At 40.5% G+C, this 7,908-nt stretch overlaps 1 non-coding gene across 1 annotated transcript; it reads right to left on the bottom strand.

Moving 5' to 3' along the window:
- Nucleotides 1-1,883: 1,883 nt before the first annotated feature.
- On the bottom strand, nt 1,884-1,990 carry LOC123155115 (small nucleolar RNA R71). Its single transcript, XR_006477232.1, has one exon. It is a non-coding gene; the product is annotated as a small nucleolar RNA R71 (small nucleolar RNA).
- Between the last annotated feature and the right edge of the window lie 5,918 nt (nt 1,991-7,908).

Here is a 7,908-nt window from a genome sequence, read left to right as displayed (position 1 = left end):
TATGAACTCTCGAATAGATCGAACAAAAAGAGTGGCTTTGAGGTGGTTTCATACCCTACAGACAATTTCTATCTTTTGTTCTCCGCTAATAGGAACGCGGGAGTGATTCTTTATTGCACTTTGAGGGATAATCATATGATCCAACTATGTTAGCACTGTTGAGAGATTGCACTAGCGAAAGTACGGACCCTAGGCCTTGTTTTTAAGTATTGAAATACCGTTTTTGTGCCCATTTACTATTTTCTACCTTGCTATTTTTACTTATTCAGATTATAAATATAGATTTCTACCGTCCGTATTACACTTTTATGACCATCTCTTCGTTGAACTAGTGCACCTATACAATTGGCCAATGTATTGGGTGTGTTGGGGACACAAGAGATTTCTTGTATTTGATTGCAGGGTCATTTGAGAGAGACCATCTTCATCCTACATCTCTCACAGATTGATAAACATTAGGTCATCCACTTGAGAGAAAATTGCTATTGTCCTACAAAACTCTACGCTTGGAGGCCCAACACGTGTCTACAATAATAAAGTTGCATGGTAGGCATCAAGATCTTTTCTGGTGTCGTTGCCGGGAAGGTGACGAGGAGGAGCTCCCTATTCAACCAATCTCATCAATAAGAAGCTTGAAAAAATTAATTAAACCCACACATGATGTGGTGAAGAAGAAGAAAAGAAGAAGAAAGAATAGAGGTAAGAAGGTATCTCTCCCAAATAGTGTTGCTCCTATTATTGTTGTGCCTCGTGAAAATGAATCAAAAATAATTGTGGAGGATGACGCACTTGATGATGATATTGCTTCTATGTCTTATGGCCCAATGTCCGAGAGCACTATTGATGATGATTTTGTTATGCCCATTGCTTCTTGTGATGATTATGATTGGGAAGATAGTGACACTTCTTATAATCTTGGAAATCTTTTTGGCACCAACTTGGAAAGTTATGATGATAACAATTGTTATACCGTTGGTGCTATTCATACTATTAATGATGAGAGTGATTATGCTTATAATATGCCAAGCCACAAGCTTGGGGATGCTATGTTTGATGATAATGACATGTTTGAGAATTTATTTGTTGCAATTAATGTTTGTCCCAAGCTTGGGGATGCTATGCTTAATGAAGATGATCTTTTTTGTCCCCTTACTTTGAATGATCAAATTTGCTATGATGATTGCATGCCTCCCACTTATGATGATTATTATGATGATACTTATGTTATAAAAACTAGTGATAATTATTGTCATAATTTTGAATATCCTTTTACTGAACATTACTCTTTTAATGTGGGAACAATTTATAGTATTCGAGTTTCCTATGATACTCCCACTATTATGAATGAGAATAAAATTGCTTATATGGAGAGTAATAAATTTTCTTATATATATATTTTTCCTTGTTGTTGCTTCGTCTTATTAGGATACTAACATTCTGACTAGTATTTACTGTTTATGAGTGTGCGTAGGAAATCTGAACTATTTACAGGTTAATTGATAGTTACACTTGGTCGAAATATGGTGATGCTTCATGATGTTTGGATGCCAAGCAGCCAATGCTATTTCACAGGGCCACATTGGTTGTCTTTTGAGGTGGAAAAATTTGACCTAAAGCCTGGTCTTATTGCTTTGGTTCAATGACATCAGTTTGGAGGATTGCCTATTGAAGACCCTTATGAGCACTTTCTCCGAGTCATGGAGTATTCAGATACAGTAAAGTACCATGGAGTTCCTCAACATGTTATCAAGTGCATGTTGTTTAGATTCTCTCTCCGAGATGATGCTTGTGCTTGGTACCGATCCTTGCCATCAAGATCATACAGTTGGAATGAGATATCACAAGCATTCTTGGATAAATATTTCCCACTACGCAAGCAGTCCACGATCTGAGATGAGATCTTCAACTTCGTTCAGTGTGAAGGCGAGAGTTTGTATGATGCTTGGGAGAGGTACAAAGCCTTATTCAAGAGATGTCCTAATCATGGGCTCGACAGATGGTTAGAGCTAAAGATATTCTATAGAGGATTGACTTCAGACACTCGAGCTTACGTTGATATGGCAGCGGGTGGAGCTATTACCAATAAGACACTTGATGATGCTTTTCTGCTGATTGAGAGCATAGCTTTCCACCAACTTCAGTGGTACAATAAGAAGCCCACCTCTGATTCATTGGTTTGCTTGCAACAAATCACTACACCTCAGCCACCAATTCTTACACAAAAACCTGAACCTCTATCTCAGTGTGACAGGATTGAGCTTGCATGGATTATATTTGATGATGATGACACCATTCTAGTTGACACACACGCCACAGATCATATGGATACTAGTGTTGGAGATTCAGTTTTGCATTGTGATGATTCTTCCATGGATGAGCCAGAGCTGCAGTTAGTTGCTTTCGATATTGAGGAGTCACCTTTAGTTGATATTGATCATGTGCTACTAGAGCCAGATATGGAGAAGTTCGCCTTCGATGATGTTAGCCGCATTGATTCCTCAACACTTGAGCCTGAGATGGAGAGCTTCATGGTTGATTATGGTGAGCTGGATTTAGATGTCAAGGAGCCAAGCTCTACTATTTCACTTGTTGACACGAGTCCAATGGAAATTTCTACTACCACACCTCACTTGGTATCTTCAATTGAGGTAGTCCTGAAGCTTCTTCCTAACTATCTCAGGTATGATCTCAGCTTTCTTGACAAGATATGCCATATCATGGATACTGCCTATGCACCATGTGACTTGTTGTTGATACACGTTCCTGATTTGCTCAATAGATATGCTTATATGATAGGGTACTCTATCGATAACTTAGAGGGCATTCTCTCTGTCACTTGTATTGGCTTGGTTGTTGAGTGTTCTTTCAGGTTTACACTTGTGCACCATTTACGATGAGTTGACCAAGTTCGAGATGACATCCCATGGGATCCTGGTGGATTCACGGCATGGTGATGAGGAGAAGCAATGAGCACACATGAGGAAGAGCGAAGCTAGAGCAGGCAGGAGGATAGGGAAGCAAAAGGAGAGGAGTCACAATGCAAGAGGATGTGAGATGATCGAGCAAGTGCTACATCAAAGCCCGGTGAGCTATTTCATGACCCATTTCGAATATATCATCTATTGATACATGCTGAAATCAATTGCTATTTGGGTTGCTTGAGCCATTTCTTAGTTGTTGGCATGCTGAAATTACTTATGGCATATCGTGCTTGATGTGAATTGTGAACTGATTGTTGAATGCCTTGTAAACTAGTGATCTACACAATACATGCTTTGCTGAAATTAGTGAAAGTTATTAGTTTTGAGTGCTCAAATCCCTAGTACACTAGAAAACTTTGTCATTCTCTATTTTTTACCTTGATACACCTAGATCACTATGTTTAGATGTTGAATTTGTGCCAAGTGTGTTCCCATTCTGAGCAATCATTTCACCACTATGGATTAGCATGCTATGTTCTCTGGATCGGTAGCATGTGAACCAGACTTGGTTGAGTGACGATTCTCGTTTTTGTTCATTTAAAAAAAGCATATCTTATAATGAATAATTATCTGATCTACCTAAAAGTGGCATGTCATGTTCCCTGGATCGGTGGCTTGTGAAATCTGGTAGGATCGGATAGGAGTTAACTATATTAAAAAACTATAATTGTTGAACCAGGTGTATACCATGTTCTCTGGATCAGTGGTATGTTCCTTTGGGGAGACAAACAAAAAAAACTAACTAATAATTGGTCGAGCCAGGTGTAAACCATGTTCTTGGGATCGGTGGTATGTTCCTTTGGTGAGACCGATAAAATATTATCATTGCTTCCTTCAAATTCAATAAGTGGTTCAACCAGTGTTCCTGGTAATAAGTGATCTGATCACAAGTTTAAGTTCTTTTTGTTTTTTGGATCATGCTCTCTTTAGGAACCTTTTGGCACAATCAGCATTCGAAGTTGTTGATCCATTTTTATCATTGTAAAAGTTTAAAATGATTGAGTCTAGTAGTATCATATTGTTTTGTAGCACTCTTAACCTTTGCTTTTCACTAGCTAAGTCCAAAGCATGCAATGTTTGGAGATCTACTTCACTGGGACATTCTCTAGCCATCTCATTGTTCACTATCTAGCTCTTGTCATATGCCTTTACTTGAGGACAAGTAAAGACTTAAGTGTGGGGGAACTTGATAAGGACATTTCATATATGCAATTTTGGCATAGAAATATATCATTTGTTGAGTTCTGACCATCAATTCTTGCTATGAAATATTGAGTAATTGAATGGAAATCATATAAAGGGATCGTTTACTAGTCTTTGATCTATTTTGTAGAAATGTGCGCAAAGGCACTATAACCGTCAAGATTCATCTAGGTGGCTATCGGGAAGAGTGAAGAAAATAAGAGAAGGAAGAGGAGTACTTGTGTGAGATGAAAAGAGGTAACCAGGGGGCTAGCTAAAGAAGTGGGAGGACCTTCTTGTGAAGAAAGAAGAGAAGGAGGAGGGCTAATGTGTAAAGTTTGCAGATCAGGGAGGGGATCAAAATCCCTAGTTCATCTTCAATTCCCTTCGGGCCTGGCCACACCTCCATCTCCCTCACTCCTCCTCCTTCACCTTCGGCCGCCGCCACGTCCAGGCCGGCATGCTGGTGCACCTCCGCACCCCTCCATCCACCACATCCACCATCAGCGCCTCCAACCATCTAGTCATCACCGCCGCCACCAGCGTCACTTTCTCCAACTACTGCTGCTCCTTTTGTGTTGAGCCCCTGCTGCCTCTCCCCTGAATCACAGTTGTTGTTGCTGCTGCTCCCCTTTCCTCATGCCACTACTACAAGCTATTGCTTCTCTCTTCTCCTTGCGCCCCCTTCTTTTCCAACTGCTGCTGCTCCGCTTCTCCCTACGAACCTAATGTTGCTCCTCCTCTCTCCAGCGCCCCCTTTGCTGCCCGATTCTCCTCTTCACCTACAACTCTCTTTCTCATTCTCCAATTTCTGTAATTTTGAGTAGTGTAATGATCAGTACTATGTAATGTTTAGTTTTGTTAAGTGTAAGATCCTTCTGTTTGGTTTAGTTTCGAAGTTGTATTATATAATGTTAGATTTGTATGTCCTCACTAGTTGATACCTTGTCACTTTGAGAAGTACTTCATCTGCCATACTTTGCTTAGTGAAATAATAAGCTGCATATGTATGTGGTATCCTATGATGTATAAATATATGTGTGTGTTTGTGATGTGAAAAATCTATCCTCTGTCATATTATCTTGTTTCTTCCCTCTGTACTTGTTTTGTCATGTGACTTTCCTTTCGTGTTAGTTTCTGTTGTTTCTAGTAGTATGAAAATACCAAAAAGACAGTGAGTAAAATCTTAATCCCCGAGTGCTATTTGCATTTTCTTTGTGAAAGATCTTCGGGAACAACCTTGTTAGGTTTAGGTTTATTTTCTGGCATTCATAATCTGAATTGTATTACCTAGCTTTAGCCGAATATAGTTGCCGGCGCCTAGTCCCCGAGGAGAACACGACACTCGCAGTTTGGGCGAAATATCCCACTGTACCTACAATCGATCGGTTATATTGATGAATATATTCATGATGCTACTGAAAATTATTATGAGAGAGGAACTTATGATTCATGATGTTCTCTTTATGTTTCAATTCTTATCTTTTATGTGAGCATCATTGAAATCATCATACCTAGCTAAAAGGCATTAAAGAAAAGCACTTGTTGGGAGACAACCAAACACTTTTACCTACTGTTTTCGTGTGTTCACATGATTAGGATACTGTAGTAATCTTGTTTTATTGCTTTTGTTTCAATAAAGTGCCAAGTAAGACCTCTGGGATGGCTTACGGTGATAGTTGATTTGATATTACTGAAAACAGAAACTTTTGCGCTCAGGAAAACAATTCTAATTTTTAACAGAAGCATGATAAAATGCTGATTCATTTTGAAGAATATTAATAGACAAATAGCCCAGGTTTTCCTATTTTTTCAGAATTTTTGGAGCAACATAAGTATGGTTGGAGTACATATTACTACAGACTATTCTGTTTTTGACAAATTCTGTTTTCAATGCATAGTTTGCTTGTTATCTAGTTTCTATGGCTTATATTGATCAATATAAATTGTGGAAATGATATTCTACAGTAGGCATTGTGTGAGAACAATTATGAATCTTGTCTTTGACAGTACCAAAAGTGAAATGGTTTCCTCTTTACCATACTAACCTATCTCACAAAGTTCCGTTAAGTTTTGTGTGGTTGAAGTTTTCAAGTTTTGGGTGAGATGTCGATATGAGTGTTGGGGAACATAGTATTTCAAAAAAATTCCTACGATCACACAAGATCTATCTAGGATATGCATAGCAACGAGAGGGGAGAGTGTGTCTACGTACCCTCGTAGACCGAAAGCGGAAGCGTTTAGTCACGCGATTGATGTAGTCGAACGTCTTCGTGATCCAACCGATCAAGTACCGAACGCACGGCACCTCCGCGATCTGCACACGTTCAGCTCGGTGACGTCCCTCAAACTCTTGATCCAGTTGAGGCCGAGGGAGAGTTTCGTCAGCACGACGGCGTGGTGACGGTGATGATGAAGTTACCGACGCAGGGCTTCGCCTAAGCACTACGACAAATATGACCGAGGTGGAAAACTATGGAGGGGGCACCGCACACGGCTAAAGATCAACTTGTGTGTCTATGGGGTGCCCCCTCCCCCATATATAAAGGAGGGGAGGAGGAGGAGGGCCGTCCAAAAAGGGGGGCGCCCAAGGGGGGAAATCCTACTCCTAGTAGGAGTAGGTTCCCTCCTTTCCTAGTCCAAGTAGGAGAAGAAGGAAAGGGGGGGCCCTAGGCCTAGTCCAATTAGGTTTGGGCTAGGGGGCACGCGCGCCACCTCTTGGCCTGGCTCCTCTCTTCCACCACTAGGCCCATAAGGCCCAATAACTTCCCGGAGGGGGTTCCGGTAACCCCCGGTACTCCGAAACTTATCCGAAATGACTTGAACCATTACGGTGTCCGAATGTAGCCTTCCAATATATGAATCTTTATGTCTTTACCATTTCGAGACTCCTCGTCATGTACGTGATCTCATCCGGGACTCCGAAGAACCTTCAGTACATCAAAACACATAACTCATAATACAAATCATCATCGAACATTAAGCGTGCGGACCCTATGTGTTTGAGAACTATGTAGACATGACCGGTACACATCTCCGGTCAATAACCAATAGTAGGACCTGGATGCTCATATTGGTTCCTACATATTCTACGAAGATCTTTATCGGTCAAACCGCACAACAACATATGTTGTTCCCTTTGTCATATGTATGTTACTTGCCCGAGATCCGATCGTCGGTATCATCATACCTAGTTCAATCTAGTTACTGGCAAGTCTATTTACTCGTTCTGTAATGCATCATCCCATGACTAATTCATTAGTCACATTGCTTGCAAGTCTTATAGTGATGTGCATTACCGAGAGGGCCCAGAGATACCTCTCCGATACACGGAGTGACAACTCCTAATCTCGATCTATGCCAACCCAACAAACACCTTCAGAGACATCTGTAGAGCATCTTTATAATCACCCGGTTACGTTGTGACGTTTGATAGCACACAAGGTGTTCCTCCGGTATTCGGGAGTTGCATAATATCATAGTCAGAGGAACATGTATAAGTCATAAAGAAAGCAATAGCAATAAAACTCAATGATCATAATGCTAAGCTAACGGATGGGTCTTTTCCATCACATCATTCTCCTAATGATGTGACCCCGTTCATCAAATGACAACACATGTCTATGGTCAGGAAACTTAACCATCTTTGATTAACGAGCTAGTCAAGTAGAGGCATACTAGGGACATTCTGTTTTGTCTATGTATTCACACATGTACTAAGTTTCCGGTTAATACAATTCTAACA

This window comes from Triticum aestivum, chromosome 7A, assembly GCF_018294505.1.
Source record: "Triticum aestivum cultivar Chinese Spring chromosome 7A, IWGSC CS RefSeq v2.1, whole genome shotgun sequence".
Taxonomy (NCBI): domain Eukaryota; kingdom Viridiplantae; phylum Streptophyta; class Magnoliopsida; order Poales; family Poaceae; genus Triticum; species Triticum aestivum.
The sequence above is the reverse complement of the archived record's forward strand: the minus strand, read 5'-3'. Positions and strand labels throughout refer to the sequence as shown.